Source organism: Mus caroli, unplaced genomic scaffold, assembly GCF_978045245.1.
Source record: "Mus caroli unplaced genomic scaffold, Mus_caroli_1 scaffold_14, whole genome shotgun sequence".
NCBI classification, from domain to species: Eukaryota; Metazoa; Chordata; class Mammalia; order Rodentia; family Muridae; genus Mus; species Mus caroli.
Window position 1 is genome coordinate 9,530,424 of NW_028227269.1, and position 22,327 is coordinate 9,552,750.

General features: G+C 46.4%; 1 protein-coding gene across 1 annotated transcript in view; it reads left to right on the forward strand.

The window, feature by feature from the left end:
- Cyria (CYFIP related Rac1 interactor A) overlaps positions 1 to 22,327 on the forward strand; it is a 106,005-nt gene that overhangs the window by 23,688 nt on the left and 59,990 nt on the right. The window contains exon 2 of the mRNA XM_021178997.3: positions 18,701 to 18,842. The gene's annotated coding sequence lies outside the window, so the exon portion shown is untranslated. The remainder of the gene's footprint in view (positions 1 to 18,700; positions 18,843 to 22,327) is intronic.

The window sequence follows — 22,327 nt, forward strand, 5'->3', positions numbered from 1 at the left end:
GGCCATAGGAGGGCTATGATGGCGTCTTGGTATTAATATGGCTCTGTCTGTTGGATGAAAAGCACACCACCAAGGAATAAAGTTGGGATTGCAGAGGTCTGGTGAGTGGATATTCTAGCTAGACTGAGAATCGGGGTATGAAATTTCCATAATGGTTGAATGTGGGTCATGAAGTAAGCAGGCTAGATGATTCAGTGTTTGTCCTGGGATCCGGAATGCCTGGAATTGTTATTAGTTGAAATGAGCACATCCCTGGATGAAGAACCAGGAGGAAGGATGAGGAGTTCCAGCCATTAAAGCTAGAGTTACACATCTGAGGGTAGATTCCACATAGACTGTCGGTTATGACAAACAAAGGACAGATCAAAGCTGGGAGTATACATTTGGAATTAATCAAAATAGAGATGGTATTTAAAGCCCTAAAACTGAAGGAAGACCACCAAAAGAGGGTGTCCTGGTGGAACACATAAAGGCTGAAGGTTCCAGGGAATGCTAGCATTCAGAGTTTGGAAAAAGAGGAGTCAACTGACCCCAGGAGACTAAGGAGGATCAAGAAGAGATTTGGTTCTGTAGAGATCAAGGGATGTAAACCTTCTACATAGAGGTAGGATGTGAGCAAAAGCATGCAGAGAAGCGCTGCCAGAGCGCTCCATTGCTCTGGGAGAAGATGCTGAGGAGAAAAACCAGGAGTAGGGTATAAGGCCAGAGTTTAGACCAGAGACTTAGTGAGGAGAGCCTTGGAAATGGGAGTCTGGCTTTGATCATGATGGGCAGTTGCACAGAAGGTAACAGGATGGTATTTGTTCCTTCTTAAGCCATCAGAAAAAACAATAGGAAAAATTAATTTCTCATCCAACAGGTGACATTTTAGATGAGGGTGTAAGAACTTCAGGGGGTCCAAGTGACTGATTTGAGGAATCCAGAGAACAAAAGGGGAGCAGAGTGTGACATCAGAGAGCTCTTGGGGGAGAAGAAGACTATCATTTCTACGTTTGGTCCAGAGGATGGTCACAGTGGCATCTACATATTAGTATTGTGACTCTAGCTGCCTAAGAAGTAGGTCACTAGGCAACCAGGATAGAACGATGTCCTGAATGGAGACAGATGGGGGACATATCTTAGAACAATGCGGTGGAGCCTGGGTGGTGAGACCCCCCCACCAAATGCCAGAAACCCCACAAACCTTGCGAATGCCGCAACTGGGGCTCAGCCATCACATGCACTTACCTCCCCACTGCTTCCCCATCTTCCACCTACCCTATGCTTCAAGCCCAGTTTCATTAATGACATGGAAGCTTATTTATTTGGGGGAACTCTGTGATTAACACCATTTCACTATTAAAGAGACAAAAGAGCCCTGTGCCTCTCAGTCTCCCCACCTTAACCCCACCCACTTTAACAAGGCAATCCTGGAGCCTGAGAGACTGACCATCAGGTCTGAACTCTCCTGGCTTCTCTCACATGAACTGTTGAGCAAAGCACCTCTGGAGACACAGGGAGGGCAACACACAGCAAAACCCGACCAGCAAACAGTACCATCACAGCAGCCAACCAACCAGATGGGGCTCTGCACTCTCCCTCTGTAAAACTCAGCACAGGCAGCCTGCCTGATCATTGTCCCTAGAAGACCAGACCCATGAGAATGGCCACTGTGCCAGAGAATGAAAACCTACTCCATCCATGCCCTCCATACTCAGCAGAGAACACTAAGTCGTGGTAGTCACCCATAGGGGCATCCACAAGGATTTCTAGAGGTTGGAACCCCATCACTGCCAGGACTGGGGCTGGGGCACAGGAGGGGTCTGAACTGCAGCCAACCCTCACCACCCCCACTCCTGTGGCAGCTCAGGGAAAGAGCCTTTGTGGTAGGCAGGCAGGCAGGCAGGCAGGCAGGCAGGCAGGCTGTCTGGCTTCTTCCTGAATCTGCCCATAAAAGGATAAAAGTGCTGTTATCTGGTCGGCATTGGGTACGATGGCTGATGATACATTTTTTAAAAGTGTGGATCTTTTCCCCTTTTTGCAAAGATGTGTGCTCGTGTGTATGTGAGTGTGCCTGCTATCGCACAGTTTGCTTTCTGTATGTGCTAACAGATGGATCCAGCCTTGTCTTTTATCCGGTGTTACAGAAGATAAAACTGAAACCGAGTGTCTGGCTGCCTCTTCGATTCAAAGGAGGAGAAAAAAAATAAAATAAAATAAAACAGCTTTTCAAGGGAACCCTTATGCTACAAAAGAGTGATCCAAAATCTCATCTGGCGTTGCTTGAACAGCAAAAACGTAGCAGAACCATTTCAAAGTGGCTTTTTCCCTCCCCCTTCTCGACTTCTCCAAAATATATGATCTCTTGTCAGAAGTAGGCCAAGCTTGAAGGCGATCATGAATTATATATCAAGGGACATCATTACCCAGGAGCCTTGAACAAATGCCCCATGGTTTAAATTTTACAGATTTCTTTCCCCTCTCTAGTAGCAGCACTTTTTGCCTGAGATGGACTCAGAAAGTGTTTTTACAAAATGCACAATGAGACATTATGATAATAAAGGTGATTGTGCAATGGCTTGGAAGTATTTCTTTCTGAAAGAGGGCTTTTATCCCCAACACACTGCCTGCAGGCCACGTACTTAAACCAGTGCTCTCCACGTGTCCTGCCTTTATTTCTGCAGGAGTTAAAGACATCTAGAATGAGTGCTGATTGAGAGAGAGAGGCTGGAATCAGCTGGGTATGCTGGGCCCACCCTTGGTGGCAGAGGCTCTGCCATTTCATTTGAATACCAAATATGCTTCATCTACCTATTTATTCACTAAGATTCAAAAAGGCTTTGTAAGAATCCTCTTTATACCTGAAACTGGAAACACTCATTTGGGTAAATAAGAAAGGAGGGTTTGGGGATGTTGGCATTTTGCTTCCGTATTGCTAGGCATTCATCGGAGAGTTAACCTCACTGCAGTTGCAAACAGTGGTTGCAATGTGCAGTACTTCTAAACCAAAGCTTCTTAAACTGTGGGTCACCTATGGGATTGCATAACTGGGGGGGGGGGTCCTGAACAATTTAGAGACAGTAAGAATTTATGAATATGCAACACCAAGCATTAAATCAGAGTCAGATGTACCATGAATAGAAGGTGTTTCCATTGGCACTGGCCCATGTCACACTATGAGACTCTGTCGTATCCTTGGTTTTGAGCACACAACATGTGCAGCCATGAAATGCCAAGGAAAGCTGCCTAAAACATGTCTTCCCAAAATGGAATTGCAAGGCTTGTGCTGTGTATACAAAGTGTTCTCCTCTTATAGTAACAAGGGTTTAATTATGAAAAACAATGACCTTTAATATTTTTCTACCACTGTTTCTTAGCATGTATCAAATTAATGTATCTTTGGGTTGGACTGTTTTAGAAATATATATCTTACTAGTGTGTACATTTGCTTTTGTCTTTAATAAATGATAAGATTATTTTTATATATGACTTGTTTTAATGTTATTTTATGATTTATTATTGGTAAATGTTTGATTTGTTCAATTTTTGGATATACCTATATGCCTGAGGTCATGTGGTAAAAGGGGAAAGGGGCTGTAAGTGGAAAAACCTTAAGAGACCCTGGTCAAGGTAGTGAGAGCCATAGCTGCATAAGTGGCCTTCTCTGCTCTGGGAACCAGAGTCTCTTTCTCGCCCATTCTCCTGAGTTGAAAACGGAAGTGCGGAGTTGGTTTCCCTAACCGCCTTGATAAGATTTAAGAATTCCTTATGTTTGTTCTCTCTCTCTCTCTCTCTCTCTCTCTCTCTCAGTGTGTGTGTGTGTGTGTGTGTGTGTGTGTTATACATAGGGATATGTGCAGGTGTTCATATACATGAATGCATATATGGAGGCCAGAGTCTCTCACTGATCTTAAAGCTCACAATGCAGCTAGACTGTCTGGCTAACAAGTTCCCAGGATCCATCTGTCTGTGCCCCTCCTAATGCTGGGCTTACAGAGAGGGACAGCCATTCCTGGCTTTAAAAAAAAAAAACAAAACAACAGCAACAACAACAACAACAACAACAAAACCACAGGATGCTGGGAGGTTTCCTTTTGCTTTCACTCTTACCCACCCACTCTTTGCAAATCTCTTGGGCCCTTGGCTTCTCACTTTGTATTAATTCTAACATTGGGGAATATGGAGGCTGCATGATGTTTTTCCACTTTAGAGATACAGCTATTGCTAGAGAAGGAATATAGATGTTGACAATATAACATATGCACATGAAGCAAAAATGCAAATCAGGAAGCCTTGTCTCATCTAGTCTAAAGAAAGGTAAAACCCTGTCTCAGAGTATAGAGTATAGACTCCTTATGATTTTCCAGGCCCCTGTGGTCTCAGCACCCATGCCATGTTACAACCAAGACTCTTCTCGGACATACCCCCATCATTTTCTCTTACTCCTGTGAGTTCCATCGCTTGTATCCATTTCTAAAACTTTAAAATTTTAAATTATGTGTAGTAGGAGGTATGTGCATATGAGTGTAGCTGCCCTTGCAGGACCCCGTTGGGCCTAGCGTGGTTCTTACCCACTGAGCCACCTCTGTTCATCCTTATTGTTGCCTGGACCTGTTCCTTACATCCTTCATCAAAGTGGCTAAAGGCTGTGTGACTCAGTGTAGGCACTGTTCCCTCTGAGAGTCCTTTCCCAGCCAGAGATTCACTTACTCCCCACTGTGCAGGTGAAGTTCTGTGCATATCGCTGTGCCTCCTACCTACTCTGCTTCCCACCTTGATGTCTGCCACATTGTATTTAACTGTCAAGCCATGTGTTCTTTTCTGGTAGCCTATCAGCTATTAGCAACAGAAGGTGAGATTGCCAGACTTCGTTTTCAGAACCTTCCTACCAAGAATGGAAGAATTGTAAGAAGTTAGTAAGAATCTAAAGAGGGGTCTCAGTGAGATTGATTCATCCTCCTAAGCCCTGTTCTTCTCTCTCTACATAAAAGGACTCATGCACTACTGGGATTCCATGATGATCTCATGTGAGTGGACCTAGAACCTAAGATCAGCCCCTAGTCAGCACCTTGTTCATCCTCCAGGACCCTGGTTCTCACTACCACCCTTAGCGGACATCCTGAAGGAGGTGACCTCTAGCCTATCGCCAGGTTATAACCATCCCTGGTAAGGAAGGAGGTCCCACTATGGGAATGAACACCCTCTATCTGATTCAGAGACTGGCTATGTGCTCTCTGATACTTGCCTATTGGTTTTGGGTTTTTGCATCAATAAAAGCAAACCAAAACATGCTATGTGAAGCTACTTTGATAAGGAGACATTATTTTGTAAAGTGCTTGATTCATAAAAGGTATGCATAGATATTGGCCAGCATGAGAGCATAGAAATCCCAGGTTACAGTTGAGTAAATCAGGAGATTATTAGTGATGCAGCAAAGTGAGTCTCACTGGGACCCATTGTCATATGCTGGAACAGAAGGCATAGACCGTTGGCTTCAAAACAGAAATGTATTCTTCATGGTTCCAGGAGCCAGAGTCCAAGATCAAGGTGCTGCAATGCTTGGTGTCTGGTGACAGTCTGCTTCCTAATGCGCAGATAGCCACTCTAACTGTGTGCTTATATGAGCAATGGGGAGCTCAGCCTGTCTGAGGCTTTATAAGGGTTATGAATCCCACTCACCCAGTCACAGAGTTCCAGCCATGTGACCTGGTTATTCCTGAGGTCTCACCTCCATATTCCGTGGCATAGGGAACTTAGTGTGCAACACATGGATTTGAGGAGATAACGATCCTTTAGTGACTGGTACTTGTTCTCTTGTTGCTTTAATTATTACAACTTTAAATAATTTTTGAAAATGTATCTAGGCCTGAGTAGTCGAATCAAAGACATCCATTTGCTGTTTGGCCAACAGAGGAATGTATTTCTCTTTGCCTGGCTATAAGACCCACTTCACTGGAATGTGGGTTTACTTGAAAGAGGAATGAGAGAGCAAGGCATGGGAGGGGCCACATTCATTCAGCCTTCTAGACTCGATGGTTGGAAACTACTTTCTCTGAAGCTATCCCACTTCCCCTGTGGCTCCAGGTCCTATCTGGATTATAGCTGGCTTGTTTTGAGTCCCAGGGAAACTGTCAGGAGGGAGTGTATGAATATAAAAGCCACACTCTCTGGCAAGGTGTGGCACTCGGTACTGAATGCACTAAAGCCTGCATTTGTCTAAGAGTCTATGAAGAAGGCAGCCAAGGCTGCCAGGCCTGGGGCATCAGCTGCCTCCTTAACCCTACTTTGACCAAGCCATCCCCAAGGAAAAGGGAGGGAGAGGTACTTGCTCAGGTGCCTTCCAGCTCTCGCATTCATTCTGGAAGTGTAATTTATAGCTAAGCCAGTTGTCATTCTTAGATCAGGAAGGGCAAAATTATCTTCATTACTCTGCTTGCAGTTCTGGTGCCTGAGAAGCTACTGGGTCCTGTCACATCTAGAATTAGCTCTGAGCCCTTGGGCTTTTAATTAAAGGGCTGAGTGAGTCAGATGGTGTATGGTTGGCCTCACATCTTCAGGGAGACACAGAGGGAGGTCGCCTGCTCTGTCATCTTCCTCTTTAGAAGTCTACTGCCTCTCTGCTGTGAGGATGTGGATCAGGAGCCTCACAGAGACTTCCAGGAAGGGCCTGTGGCTAAAGCTTCTTCCCCCAGCTCTGTAGACACCAGGCCCTGGGAGCTCTGAGGCAGGAGGTATGGAGCCTGCTATTGGTCTGTTCCTGGTGAGGGCCAGAGGTGAGCCAGCCCCAGGGGGTTCTCTTGTGGTTCCCTGGGCTTGCTACAGTTTGTTAGTGTTTCTTAACCCAACACTGTGTTCCACTTTGGGTGGTTTGTGCTAAATGCATTTTCAATCCTCAGTGGTACAAAGAATAAAAGGGATTGTCTTTTTTAAAGTGGGTTTGGATGTATTGAAAGCAAGGCTGCCTGCTGTGTGTCTCTGACAATTGCCTCCCCAAAGGAGTGCTGGGAAACCTGATCTTTCCAGATATCTCTACCCCTGTTTGAAAGGAACTTAAATTTTAAAAAATTGCCTTTCTGACCAATGCTGACACTGTCAGCAGGGTAGCGATTATTTATCTAAGCTGAGTCTCTTAGGTTGCAACTTTATATTATCCTTCTCAACACCTTCCAGAGGAAGAGAAGTTTGATCTTTCACTGGGTGTCACTGTGGAGGTTCTATGCGCAGTGGAGGGTTGATCAGTGTGAGAGTATGACTCATGACTTGATTAGACCCATTCACCTTTCAAGTAAGCATCCCATAAGCTGCGGTGTGCCCAGCACTGTGTTAGAGTGAGAGCTGTCTCTCACCAGCACTCTCCAGGGGGCACACGTCAATGTTTTAACCCTTTGGCTAGCCTTCCAGGGCTCCTGCCAAGAATCTGGATCCTTCATTTTCCTTCTCAAGGATAATGCATGCACAGACTCGCTTTCTCTCCTTTCTCTGTCTTCCCAGCAAGACCTCTCAGTGTAGTCATTTGAATGAGAAGTAGCATCTCCCACAGGCTTACATATTTGAATACCTGGTCCTCGATGGATATTTGGAAAGCTTACAGAACTTACTGCCTTGTTGGAGGAAGCATGTCACTGAGGGGCGGGCTCTGAGAGTTTATAGCCTCACCCCGCTTACAAGTGGTTCTCTCTGCTGTCTGAGTTTGGCTGGAGATGTGATTTCTCAGTTTCCTGCTCTGGCTGCCTGCGGCTGTGCTTTTCCCACCTTTTCAGAGTCTATATCCCTCTGGAACTATAAGGCAAAATAAATTCCTTTATAAGTCACTTTTGGTCATGGTGTGCTATCGCAGCAAGAAAATATGTTATTAATATAGTCAGTCTTAGCGTTGCTGACATTCGATGCAAATTATGCCTTTGTTGTAGCATATTTAGCAGTTCCCCAGCCAGAAGCACTACACACACTTCAATTTGGATGACCAAATATGTCTGTGAACACTGACAAATGTCTGATCCACATCTATCTTTGCCAAAGTACCCTTCGAGTTGTGTCCTAAAAGAAAACTCATGACTAGGAGAAGTGTAGGCATTTCAAACAGTTAACTGGGAGCAGAGATGTAACTATAATTGAAATAGCTTACTTTGTGGCTAGAGAGATGGCAAAGTGGTTTAGTGCACTTGTGGCTCTTCCAGAGGATGCATGTTCCAGTCCCAGCACCTATGTGGTGGCCAACAACTGTTTATGACACTAGGCCCAGGGAATCTATGGCTATTTTCTTGCATCCATATGCAGGGCACACTTGCGTGTGTATGGGACACAGACATACATGCAGGCAAAACAGCCATACATACAAAATAAAAACAAATAAAATTAAAAGCAAAGACGGGATAGATGATAGCCTAGCTTCTCACAACCCCACTCTGCACTGTGGTAGTCAATATTTAATTAATTAATTCTGTGCAATAACGAAAATAAAATTGATTAGGGCGTTTCTATAGAGTGAAAATTCCTATCATGTCTGCCTTCAAGTGTTTGCATAACATCACTGAACATGAAGTTGGGAAGAGATGCAGTTGACTTTGAGCTGGTGTTATAGCTTCAGAGAGCCATGGAATCACATTTCTGTTCATATAGTGACCAGCACTGTTCTCTTTTGTTCGCTTCTGTTCCTTAACTCTTCTAACCCAAAGACAAGGTACTCAATGCCAGGATGCTCTGTGGGAAGAGGCTTTAGCCCATCGTGGATTCTTTTGGTCATTTCTTCTTATAGGTATAGAATAGTTAGGCTGGGCTGTTCCCCCTTGTCTGGGAATTGAAAGGACTCTTTCTAGTCTTCATACTTACCGTGTTTCACAAGAGCAGTATGAGCCCCACTCTTAGAGAAGCAGCCTCAGAATGTTCACCACAGGGCAGGATCTCCTAGACAGAATCACTTCTGTGTAGGGACTTGAGTGCTGTGTTGACTGTAAAGTACTTGGGAGGGATCACGTGGGATCTGTAACAAGTAAGATGGTAATCCTTTTTGCTATGGTTATAAAGTGAACTCTTATGCCTGAACCTCTGGTGCCTCCTGTCCCTTAGTTCCTTGGTGGAGTAGCTGATTGTCATAAAAATGCAACCTGAGTGACCCAGAGGGCACAGCTGGTTTTAGCTCTTTCACCTGGGCGGGTGACTCAATGTCAAGTGCTCCTAGGTACCTCTGTGTATTGCTACTAAAAGAGTGAGGAGAAGCATAGCTGGCTATGCACAAGTGGGTGTTCCCCTCCTCTCTTTGGTGTCACATCATTGTGTAACTTTGGGAGGAGCCTGTGACTGTAAATTGGATAGATTCGGGGAAATGATAGGTGCCTGGGCCAATGCTCAGGATTTTATCCTGAAGGTGATGGGAGATCCTTGAAAACCCTCTAAGTAGGAAAGACATACGATCAATTGTGTGCTTGACAGATTCCCTTCTCTGGGCAGTAAACAGGGTCAACAGCCTGAGAGGGATGAAACTGGTCATGAGCTTAGGGGGCCCCATCCAGTGGAAAACTGGTGAAGCACTCGTGAGCACTAAATGCCAAGGGGTCAAAAGGGTGGAGATGAGTGTGAGCTGCAATGGCAGTGGGAACCTGAGAAGACTTCCAGGAGGAAGAGTCTGCTGCCGGCTTCTAAGGATGACGTCAAAGGCAGAGGGAACAGCTAGGCCGAGAGAACATGAAGCCTTGCGGAGCACTTTTGAGTTAGGCTGACTTTGTATGCGTCTCGTTTATGGAGGGATGTGAGCAATTGGTTTAAGAAAATGGATTCTGTTAGGAGATGATGAATCTGGAAAAATGCCAACAATGGAAGGTGTGTTTGGCTGTTGTCACACTCTCTGAAGATCTTATTCTTGTCTCTTATCTCTCTGCTTCCTCTTTCTCTCTTCCACAAGGTGTGAGGTTCCAAGGTTCCTTCTATGAAAGGGCCTGTTCTTCAGGGACAGGATCATCCTTTGGCTTCTGAGGGTGAGTGCAGTGCTGAATGCTGATCACATGACTCCCTCCAGCTGTTCCTCACAGCAGAAATTCCAGATCCCAGAACCTTTGTCTAGAGCAAAAGCCAGTGTTATCTGGGAGGCCAGGATAGCCTTGTCTGTACCACAGATAAGCTGGCTTCCAGCTATCATATGTAGGTGAATCCTCTTTCTTTCTGTCCCTTACCATGAAGGATACAAGAGTCCTGTGTCCCTAGTGCCTCTTTTGGGGCAAGACCATACTGCCTTACCTGCTTGAACTCTAACCTAGGCTTGTGTACAGGAATACACAAAGCACCTGACACAGCATCCAAGAGGGTGGACTGAGGACAGGGCCTTAGGAGTTCCAGCATGGCTTATAGGATCCAACTGCTCTTTGCTATATGACACCCTTGTAGCTTTGAGTTCCTGAGTACTGGAAGACTCCAAGGTCTTATGGAATTTGCAGTCTGCTGCTGTAGCTTGAATATGAAGAGCAAATGCCTATCACCACAAAGCTTTCAACTTGTGCTCACACCACCAATTGATCTTTCTGACTTCTGTGCTTTACAGTGCCACTGCCTTCAAACCCCTAAAACCTTTATTTACACCAGATGGCCCAAGGTAGCTTTGCCGCAATAAATTAGGCCAATCCTGTTTGCTGATTTTCAAATGGTTACTTTAAATGCCAGATAGCTCTAATAACACTGGAATGGGGCTAGTAATACTGTTGTGGGAAAAGAGCCAACAAGGCTCAAAGAATATACATTTCCATGGAGCTGGGGTTGGGATTAACGCCTACCACTGTTCAACCTGCAGCTCTAGGCTTTTGCCACAGCTATGTCCTCCTTTAGTGTGTATAATAGCTTCTGGCTCTGCTACCCTTATGCCCTCCTTCTCAGGAGTCACTGAGCCCCCTGTCCTTAGTGAAGTAGCACTGGATGAAGTGAGACACCACAAGCCTCTTTTGTACACACTTCTTGAGTAGTCACAGTATAGGGGGTAAAACTCAGACTCTCCTATTAAGGATCGCTCATCCCATGGTGCACATAAAGAGTGAACACAGGTGACACATTCGATTGCCAGAGTTGCCCAGAGAGCCTTGCTGGTATACCATCACTGCTTTATGAACTGGGTTCAGCCAGAGTTGTCTTTTCATACCTGGCTGACCAGGTACTGCCCAACCAAGGCCAAGTTCAGGGACAGACCCGAGTTTCCAGTGTTCAGATTAAACCATCATCCTGCCTTGTATGTATGTACTGGATGGAGATGGTCATGCACAGACTTTATACTACACTGAGTCTTTCTGTCTTGCTGTGCAGTTTCCCTGTGGAGACAGGGTAGGATGTCAGGTGCTGACATCTTTGACTTCCTTAAGTTGTACTCCTTACAGCGTCCCAAAGGTTACACACCTGGAGTTGCTTCCCTAGGGAAAGCAGAGGGGGGAAAGATGTCTGATGCTTGGCATTTAATTGTCTCTTTACTCAGAGCTGTCAGAGGAGAAATCCAAACGCATGTCATATGCCTTCCTTCCCCTGGAATATCTCTAGTAAAGAACATTCTAGAAGCTGTTTCCAGAAAAAGGATTCACCTTGGCCTTTTGTTCCGTGAATGAGTTGTGGCTTCCCTGAAAGGAAGAGTGGAATTTTCTGAAGGCTCCAGCCTCGTTGTTAGGGACATTCACTATAATGGCATAATACAGGCGACAAAGGCCACAGGTCGCTATGGACCTGAAAGTAGATATATACTTCCTTTTCTTGTTCTGCTACGGTAGGCCTCTAGCATCTCCTTCGCCACCCTGAGACTTGGACCACTAACAATACCTGGATGTCTTTACAGAGCCCGGGGATGGGGGATACAGATGCACAAGTGTGCTAGTAACAGAATAACAGCCTCAGCTTCTCTCAGTTCCTCCCATCTGTGTGGTGTGGATACACTGCTTTTACCATAAAGACTGATCTGAGTCTCAGGGACAGACCCAGAGAAATAGTGACAAGGTTCCCTCCACACAGCAGTATCAACAGGTATGACTTTTGGTAAACAGGGCAGACGTCTCTGAATTAGGAAACGTGCACACAGTATGTCCTTCTGCAGACAGTGAAGAGCCACACTGTGTGCTCTCTCAGGTGAGACTGGGAGCCCTGTATGGAGACTGGGCTGCTAAGAGCTGCCAGGCTTTCCTTAGGTCTCAGTCAATCCCCAGTCTATAATATCCTCTGGCTACATGCTAGAACCTCAGTCCCTTCAAAGCATGGTCAAATGGTGGTTGCTCTCTTGTTAATATTTCATTTACCTGTATTGATATGTTGTCGTGTCCACTCTCGACCAGCAAGAACGACACGACCACCAGTCCTTCTAACAGCAGTTTATTCAGCAAACTTCAGTCTTCATCTTTCTTCTTTCCCTTCATCTATATCTCCCTCGAACCCCGGGCCTCTCCCTCTTATATACTCTCAGTTCCCATCCACTCACAGCAGGCCACGTCACCTCACCAGGTACGCAGCTTCAGCTAATCAGGGCAGCAGGGGCATATCTCCACCAAAATGGATTCGCCAGTATTCTGGTACACCTGCGCAGCTCTCATGATGGTTGTGGCTTATATTCAGGTGAGGAAGTCAGGTGCAAGTCATAAGACTTAGCTGCAGTCCCTGGCGCCTTCTTGGGACTGCTGCCACACCGGCTCCTCACAATATGTGAGTTGAATTTGTGGCTGATCTTCTGGTTTCAAAAGAAAGACAGATATTTTTCTCCTCCTGACCTTAGATTGTTAAGAAGTGGGGTTCTCAGGAAAGATGAAAAAACAAAACTGTTCCTTAACTAACAGCTCTTTCCTCCTTCTGTAGAGAAGACTATGACTTGGAGTTACATGTATACTGACCTCAAAGGAACCTGGGCTCATCCCTACAGTGGGCTCCACTCTATCTAGTAGATGTAGGCAGCATAGTCATGTCTACTATATACAGCAGCAGCCCATTAATGGCCTGTGTCTGTCTAAGGTTGTAGATCTACCAGCAAACCCGGACTTTTGGGGGACTAGTTGATCATCAAAACAGCTAGTGGTTCAATTTGTGGATGGCACAAGGAACCAAACAGCACCCCCATCCCAGGTAGCTTGCTAAACCATTACATCTCCAGTCACATAATTTGTCTTGAACGCTTGATACATGGTCTTATGAACTTATGAATTTAAACAGTCTGGGAGCAAAGGGAGGAGTAATTGTCCCAGAGGAGGGTTTGGGTGGATTGGGAAGCAGGAGAAGTGTTTAGAAGAGTTCTTGTGTAACTGGACATGAGAATGACCAGTCCCTTGGGACTGTGAGTTGCATTTGGGGACCATGTGTCCTGATATGTCTGGGTCAGTCCTGGGTTCTCTTGTTTGTCTCAACCACATCACCAACGAGGCTGCTTTGTGTTCCCAGAACATCAAGGTTTCATTGATAGAGCATAAGGACGCTGTAATTCCATGGGACCTATATATGCAGACGTGGTCAATAGCACTGAGCATAGTTGTGCAGGGTGGACCACAGATTCGGTGAGGTCCTGTGCAGGGTGCTCTAACATCTCGGAAGTTGGTTATGGGTTATCACATGGGCAAGTCCCTTGAACACTTGTTAGTAATGTGGCTGAAAAGTGAGATGCTGTGCCGCAATGTCACATGGACTGTGGCTCGGAGTCCTCATAGCCTGCTACTTTTGACCTTTATAAAAAATTATATAGATCTCTGTGAACTGTGAAGTAGGAGTATGCCTATGGACCTCCAAGAGTTTGAATAGTGATCTGGGTACAACATCTAGCTTACTTGCTGATGTAGGACATTTAGTGGCAGCTGCCTTCATTATCTTTATTACTATTAGTTGGTCCAAGGTTGGCGGTATTTGGGCTTTACTCTAGTACCTGTGTAATGCTGAGAGATGACTCCCATCCTACTTTGTCTCTTCTTTGTGAGGATGAAACCAGGCATCCAGGAATCCTTGGGAGAATGTATGCTATTAGCCTGGGGACTGTGAGCAGAGTTGCCCCCGCCCTGCCTGCCCCAGCTGCTCCATCCTCTGGGACTTAAGAACTGACTTCCTAAGGCATCACCATCCTGTCCACCCACCCTGATGCTCCATATATCTCAAGCCTCCAGGGCCCAACCACTTCTTTCTCCCATGAGTGGGGCTATGTAAACACCAAGACCAGAATGTCATTTACTGGTGCTGGCTGACCCCAGTGGGCTGCCAGCCAAGAGGGACCAGGGACTAAATTCTCCAGCTGGCTCTGAGTACTCCGTGGTATATTCCCTGCCTGGAGAGCTTCCCTTCTCAATGAAGTGTCCTCTGTTCCTGAGGGATCTGCTTTTATTTAATTCTTTCCAGTGTTTTGCCCTTTAATATAGCTGCTTTGGGAAGGCATTTTAGGAAGTGATTAAGGCAAGAATTCCAGCCAGCTTGCCCAAGTTCATAAATTGACCCTATGTCTCAAACACTGAGTCTTTTAAACAAGAGGCTAAGCCATGATGTATCTCAGTTCCTTTAATTATAAAAGGGACAAAAGCAGTGCCAAACCGACAGGATTTCTGTGGCATTGCAATTTTAGGGGTGACAAGGTGTATAATCAAAGCTTGAGACACAGCAAGGCCGTCTCTGTCCTCTCCTTCTTCGCACTGTTATGTCCCCACTCCTGATGTTGTGGGAAAGATGTCAAATGTCTCCCTTTGGACTGGCGTCCTCTTTCTGCTTCAGAGACTGGCACTTTGAAGGAGCCCACTCCCATGCTGGTCCAGGCCTGTATTTTCTCAGGCCTTTGGACTCATCATCTTTCTCCTCTTACCTCACTTTGCCCCTGCCCTGTTCTACCACCACAGATTCTCAAGAGTAGAAGACATACAGCTGTCAGAAGCTGTCCCCCAGCTCCTTCTGTGGATAGGAAGGAGGGGGTGATGTGAGAGGTCACTGCATTGGATGTCATCAGTAGATGACCTGGCAAGCCTTGGTTCTGTTCCGGGGCTCTTCACATATCTGGGTTTGGGCTTCCCCTGTTAATTAAATGGTCTTTCAAGCTGAACAAAGGCTGTGGTATTGGGAAACACATTTCTGGTCACCTTGTGCTATGGGGGGTGGGGGTGGGGCAGCCATCCTGTTCTCCAATGATGCCATAGGCTGCCATAGTATCTATAATCCCAGGGGCAGAAGCAGATGAGTATGGTAGGCTGCTAGGTCGTGTTGCTTTGGAGACAATGAGTTTCATGTTGCTTTCCTCACTTCTCCCTGTGGATATTCGGTTCTCGCCGCCCACCTTGAGTTACCACTTCAAAGAGCTTGGATTCCTCACACAGATATGCTTACTCTGTGTTATTCCATGTTTGTTTGAATATTTTAAAAAATGATCCACAGAATCCAGGACAGATTCCCAGAAGGCCATTTGTTGTTAGACCTTGAAACAGTTTTCACTGGGTCTTTGTGATCATATGTAGGGAAAAAAAAAGAGGCGATGGGACCATAATGAGAGCACTCAGTCCCCCTTGTTACCCAAATGCTAGCCAATGGATCCAAGCCAGGTTGATGGCAACAAAAGCCACAGAGACACAAGCTTCCCAGTGAAGTGCCTTCTCTAAGTCTGGACTGTACTTTTTATTAGCTTTGCTGATGCACAGCCAATTAGGAGAAACCAAGGAGTGGTAGAACATGTCGCCTTGTTTGTTAAGGATTCTGCATTCTCTGCTCAGTCACGGTGCCCGTGTGAGAATAAAGAGAAGTGCTAAAACTTATATCTATCTGTGTGTGTGTGTGTGTGTGAGAGAGAGAGAGAGACAGACAGACAGACAGACAGACAGGCAGAGAGACAGAGACAGAAAGGAACAGAAAGAGAGTCAGGCAGAGAGATTCAGAGACAGACCTGCTGGTTTGGATTAGGGTTCCTTATAAAGAGCACGAGGGGGGGTGTCATTTATTGAATCATGAACAACCTCAGTAGTGACTGGACTACAGAAGAAAATGACAGTTGTTCAGCAGTAACCATTAGCTACCAACAGTCCCTCAGGGAGCAGTGGGGCCTCTTGACCCTCTTCTATATAGTAGAGCTATTTTTGTGAGGTTGTTGAGCCATCAGCAGGTGATGTCATGTTTAATGATGTGTATTTGGACATGGGGAAGCTCTGGAGGCCTCTGTGAGTATCAGAGTCAATAAAATGGGTAGGAGACATCCTGGCAGGGTCTTAGCCATGCCGTGGAGACCCTCTGGGTTATCTGGATGAAGATAGCCCATCCACGTTGGGTGAATGAGATTCACTTAGGCCTTCTGAACAACTAATAATTTGAAAGTGGCTGAGAGAGAAAACAGATGGTGGTGACATGGGAAAGCTCTGGTGACTCAACAGCTTCTCTTTTGTTTCTAGAACCTTCCATGGCTCACCTGGTCTCTCAGGCTTTGCCAAGAGGAGATGGCCTTGTCCTCCAACCCTTTGGAAATTCACTTTCTTTAGCATTTACACCTGGTTTTGTGTTGGAAAGGCCAGGCTGTGGTGCTGGAAATAAAATTTATGGGCACCCACCCACAGGACCCTCTTCCTCATTTACACCACACCCTATTTTCCAAAAACACAGGTCCCAGCTCCACAAGTCTGCTCAGACAACACTCTCTCACAGAGGGCGTTTCAAAGTAGCTGTTTTCTCTATCATTTCCTCCCCCCACTTCACTTCCTGTTTTTTTCTTCCTCTTTCTCCGCCCCCACCCCATCTCTCCTGGCATGTCGTCAGTCCCGTCCCCGTCCCCCCCTGTCCCCCCCCCCGCCCCCCCCCTCCCGCTGTCTGAGAACAGGAACAGAGCCCAGAGCGTTGATAATCACAATTTCCTGTGGTGCCCTCTGGCTGCAGCTGCTCAGAGCTGAGGCTAGGAGTCCAGCCTCCTGGGGCAGGCAGGCAGGCAGGGAGCTGGGCAGTCACCCTTGGCTTTCAAACCTCCCTCCACCCTGCCCCAAACAGAACCTAGTAAGAATAATCCTTCCTGTCTTTAGAACACAGGCAGCTTCCAAAGCACTGTGTCCTACATTTGAGGAAGACAATGACTACATAGACAACTTTTGATTTTTTCACCCCAATAACTGTAATTCCGTTGATATGAACAGCAAGATCTGAGAGTCAGATGCGGCCCTGTTTCTCTTTCTTTTCCATATTTTAACTTTTGACCATACTCATCTTGCTTCTTTCTCTTAACCCCTCCCTCTACTGGTGACACTCCTTTTTCTCTTCTTCCCAGTTAGTCTTCCTCCTCTTTCCTTGCTTGTGTGTGTATATGTGTGTATGCATGTGCATATATATGTGTGTATGCATATGTGTATGTAAAAAAGCAGAGGCCACTTACTGCTGTGTCCCTGTTTCACAGTCATTCATAACAATATTTTTATAACAATGTATGTGTACATGTGTATGTGTTTATGTGTGTTTGCGTGTGTGTGTGTGTATGTGTGTGTGTGTGTGTGTGTCTGTGTTCAAGGAACCCCTGTGCAGGTTGGACTCATCTTTTGTTCTACAGTGCCCTTTCTTCATGCCTCAGCAGATGTAGCTGTAAAAAGTTCATGGTTTTGGTTGCTTGGACAAGTGGAGTTCATGGTACCTAGTTAGGACAGTTTTAAGCCAAGTTGGGGAAACATCTGTGTAGAATTCACATGGTGTGCCTGGCAGATAGGATTTGGTTAGTAAATGTTAGGTGCTAGATACTTGCACTGCTTCTTTCTGTCCATTTTCTGTGTAGCAGGGTGTCTGGCCAAATTCACTGGCGGGTCAGAAAATCCTTTTAAGAATTGGTGCTCAAGGAACACATCCATAACGTTCCTATTCTTCTGCAAGATAGGGAGGGAGGGAGGAGGGAGAGAGGGGGGAGGGAAGGGGGAGGGAGGGAGGGAGAGAGAAAGCAGAGGCTACCTACTGCTGTGTCCCTGTTTCACAGTCTTTCATAACAATATTTTTATAACAAGAAACATGGGCACCATCCCAGCCACAGAGCCGCAGTGGACTGTTTTACCAATTTAGTCTCTTCATGGCAAAACCATAAAAGCTACAAAAACCACAGTCTGTGGAGAGCATCACCTCTCTGTGTGAACTCTGCTTTTAAAGGGGAGCTGAGATGTGTCTCAGTGTGTGACGTGTGCGCTGTGCAAGTGTGAAGACCTATGTTCAATCTTCAGTGTTCACGTTCAGCTGCACAAGCACTGTGACCTCCTTAGTCCCAGTGCTCAGGAGGCAGACACACGGGATCCCCAGGGCAAGCTGACTACAGAGACTAGCCAACTAGGTGAGCTGTGGGGTCAGTAACAAACCCTGCCTCAGTATCTAAGTAGTGACTGAAGAAGACACCCAATGTCAACCTCTGGCCTCCACAAACATGTATACACACACACACACACACCTGTGCACACAGGTGTCCTCATGTGTATGCATACACACAGACAGTAAAAGACTTGCCGTTCAGAGCCAGCAGCCACTCTTCAGTCAGTTTGACCACGAGGCTGCGTTTTAAAGTTCCAGTTACCAGAGAGTCAGAATCCCCAATCTGGATCGGACTCCCAAGTTGATGATTCTGAAAGATGCCGTTTTCTTCTTTGAGCCTTATTTTCCCCGACTACAGAATGAATGGATTGGGCAAGTTTAATCTTGTAGGTGTCTTTTAATATCGCCCATTCCCAATTCTTGGACTTTCTGTGCTTGGCTTTAAAACTGCATTGTGATGGTAGAATGCCTAGAAATTGCCTGTGCTAGTAACACAACCTTGATTTGATTTCCACAGAGCACCACTCCCATAAGGACAGAGACCCTCAGGGACCACAGACTTGATTTGGAGAGCTCTTTCCTGTGGCCTCATACCTGCTCTTCTGCTTTGTCCCTTCAGTCTGGATTGGTGACACACACCCACTGGAGATTATTTCCAGGTAATGAGCTGCTGTGTTTGAGGATGTCTGAGAGTGGTAACCAGCATTTCAGAGGGGCGTGTGTAATGTGCATGTTTGTGCGACATTTGTCTGTACAAAATTTGGTTTGTCATCTTTGATTAGAAGCTGGGGCTCCTAACACCATGTCTCAAGAAAAACCAAATGAAAAGGGACATAAATAAGAATTGACATGTATTCTGAGGAAGCTGTGATTAGGAAGTGGTCTGAGGCCTCTGGGCTTTTTTAGCTCTATCCTCAATGGCGTCTGCTCCTCTCTGGGTGTGTGGAATATTTAGGCATGAAGCAGGGGGTTTGATGCACTGGGAAGGAGTTTGAGTTACTTCCCCTTGTATCACCCATTTAAGATGAAGCACAGTTGAAGCCCTTTATACCTTTATTGGCTTAGCAAATTGGGACACAAGGACACTTGTAATACACAGGCTGTAGTCAATGTGACTTTCTCATTGCACCTTTATTGACAACATATGTGTTTCTCTTATGACCTTGCCCCTTACTTATCCCCACCAATATTGGACAGTGTTCGTCGTCCTATGAGTAGTACATAGTCTGTTTGCATTTCTTCAATGGATTTGCACATCGTGTGGGCTGACAAGCCTCCCGATTTGACTAAAGATCTATGGGCTTAAGCTTCCTGGACTTTTAACTTATTAGCACATCTTTTCTAGGCGGCCCTGGGACACAAGCTAAGATTAGAGAGAACGAGGGCAGGGTTTCTTCCACGGAAACGCATCCCCTGTCTGTGCCCATCGCGCTGAAGCTCTCCTTCACCAAAATGATCTTCAGATGCCCTGAAAGCTAAAATTAGGAGTTCATGAGCATAAGACAGGACAGAGCCGAGTCAGGTGACCAATAAAGTGACCCATAGTGTCTTAGTCAGGGTTTCTATTCCTGCACAAACATCATGACCAAGAAGCAAGTTGGGGAGGAAAGGGTTTATTCGGCTTACACTTCCACATTGCTGTTCATCACCAAAGGAAGTCAGGAATGGAACTCAGGCAGGGCAGGAAGCAGGAGCTGATGCAGAGGCCATGGAGGGATGCTCTTTACTGGCTTGCTTCCCCGGGCTTGCTCAGCCTGCTCTCTTATAGAACCAAAACTGCCAGCCCAGAGATGGCACCACCCACAAGGGGCTTTTCCCCCTTGATCACTAATTGAGAAACTGCCTTACAGTTGGATCTCAAGGAGGCATTTCCTCACCTGAAGCTCCTTTCCCTGTGATAATTCCAGCTGTGTCAAGTTGACACAAAACCAGCCAGTGCACATGGTCAGGTCCCAGAGTCTTCAGCTCTACCCTTGTTTCTTGTTGGTTCCTGGATGAATAGCCTCAGCCTTGGGGTCCCCTGCCTTCCTTTCCTCCTCTTGCCTTTTTGCTCGACAGTGCTCCCATCCCAAAGAACGATAAGAGTGGGGTGAGCTGTGAATGAGAATGAACCTAGTGTGGACTCAGTGGCTCTGCTGACAATACTGCTAAGTTGCTGAGCCTGTGTCTCTCCCTGTAGTAAGGAGACAGTGACTGTGTCCAGAGCTGCCTGTGAGGGCTGAAGGACATAAACCATTGACATAGTTTCTTCCTTCCGGTGAATCCCAGCAAAGGTGAGATCCTTTCTCCACCCAGCCTTTGCACAGCTACTTAATCACAGCTCTGGCCCCATCATGGGATCTGCGAACTGTGTGCCTATAATCTGAGGGCAGACGCTGTCCCCAACATCAGTTGGTCCCCAGTAGTTAAAAAAGGAAAGGCTGTCATTAGGCCTTGTATTTCAAGGCTTCTCTTTGGCTTGGGCCAGGGCATCCTCACCAGCCTAGCCATTTGGAAAGCTTTCTGTCTGCGCTGCCATATGCAACTTCAACACCCACCCCTCTCCCAACCCCTTGACCATATCCTTGGTTCCCTGATCTAAACTCCCTCCCTTCCAGAAATCTCTTCCCTTCAGATATGCACATGGTTATGGCCTAGAGATAGGACCATGTGATTTGGGGCAGGTGTTCTGATTTGGGACTCAGCCAGAAAGTTCAGTTCCAACTACAGTCTCCTCCAGAGGTTCTTCCTTGGCTGTTAGCTGTTAGAGGCATTTGCCACACACCCCCAGCCATCCATTCATTCAGCAAATATTTGTAAAGCATGTGTTATGTGGCAAGCGGCAGGTGTTTCTTAGTGTTAAGGGTAAAAGTGTGGAAGGAAACAAAGTTCAGATTATTTGCAGGGACCTGGCATCTGAGTAAGGCCAGGGACCAGGAATGATTAGCATGTGCACAAGTGTTAGAGAGGGCACGTTCAGCACAATGGGAAAAATAGAGCAAACAAAAACAGCTAAGTAAATGTGAGCCAGAGGGGTCAGGCTGTCCTCGAACAGGTACTGCTACAGGGTTGGGCTGCAGACTCCTTCCTGATAGAGAGTTATCTCAGCACAATTGGAAAATGAGGGATAATGAGGTGAGAAGGAATTGCTGAGACAAAGGCTCCAGGGGATTGCGCTTGGCCTTTCTGGAGCTAAAAGTATCTAGTGGGGGTTGAAGCAGAGGCCTGCAGGCAGAGTGGAAGGAGGTGAAGGCAGGGAGGTGTGGGCAGGTAATGGGGATCCTTGAAGGCCCCTGGCTGTCAGGACTGCAGTGTTGATGTCCTGGCTAACATTGCCCTCACCATTCCTCTCCCTTCCCCAGTACGTGTCAAAGCCTCATCCCTAAATAGACACAAAGATAAGTGCTCTTACCTAACGGAGTATTAGTCACCCAGTCAACAAGCCTTTTTCTGGGCTCCGACTCCTAAGACTGGAGATGAATGCGGCTTGGCCTTAGGAGTCTTCCTGGTGCTCCTTCACACCCCTGTGGAGAAGTTCTTCAACAGATTAGATAGAGGCGAATAGTTACCCTAATGTGATCAGAGTAGAACCAATTTTCTAAAAGTGGACCTTTCTTCTTCCCAGAACTACCCAAAGATCACTTCTAGCAGCGCTTCTGGTGCTCATTTACATAACAGGCTTTTGCCAGGACTTGCCTTGAGGCCGAGGGAAGATCAGTTCATTCCATCAATGTTTGGATGTTCTTCTCAGTCAGCACCTACACTCAGTCCTCAGCAGAACTGCTGATTAGAGTCTGCGCCCACACCTGGCTTGTTTGTAGGCTTACCAGGCCCTGTATCGTGCGACACATAGTTACCAGCAGTAAGGCCAAAAAAATGCTGGGGAACCCAAGGATCCCAGTGCATCCAAAGGCCGGAGTGGAGAGGCTCCCTCAGGGTGTTTTTCCTGTCAGACCTAGTCAGGAAACCTACAGGTAAAAAGCAGGGAGGCCACATCTTCATGGTAAGATGTGATGAATCTCTAGGAGCAACAAGAGCAATGGCCTTGGCTCTGGTAGGACTCTGTTTTCCTAGTGACTGCAGCTGGAGTTAGAGAATCCTCTACAGAGGCAGAGCTATCAGAACAGGACTTTGTAGGCCAGGCCAGGTGGTTTGAACTTCTCTG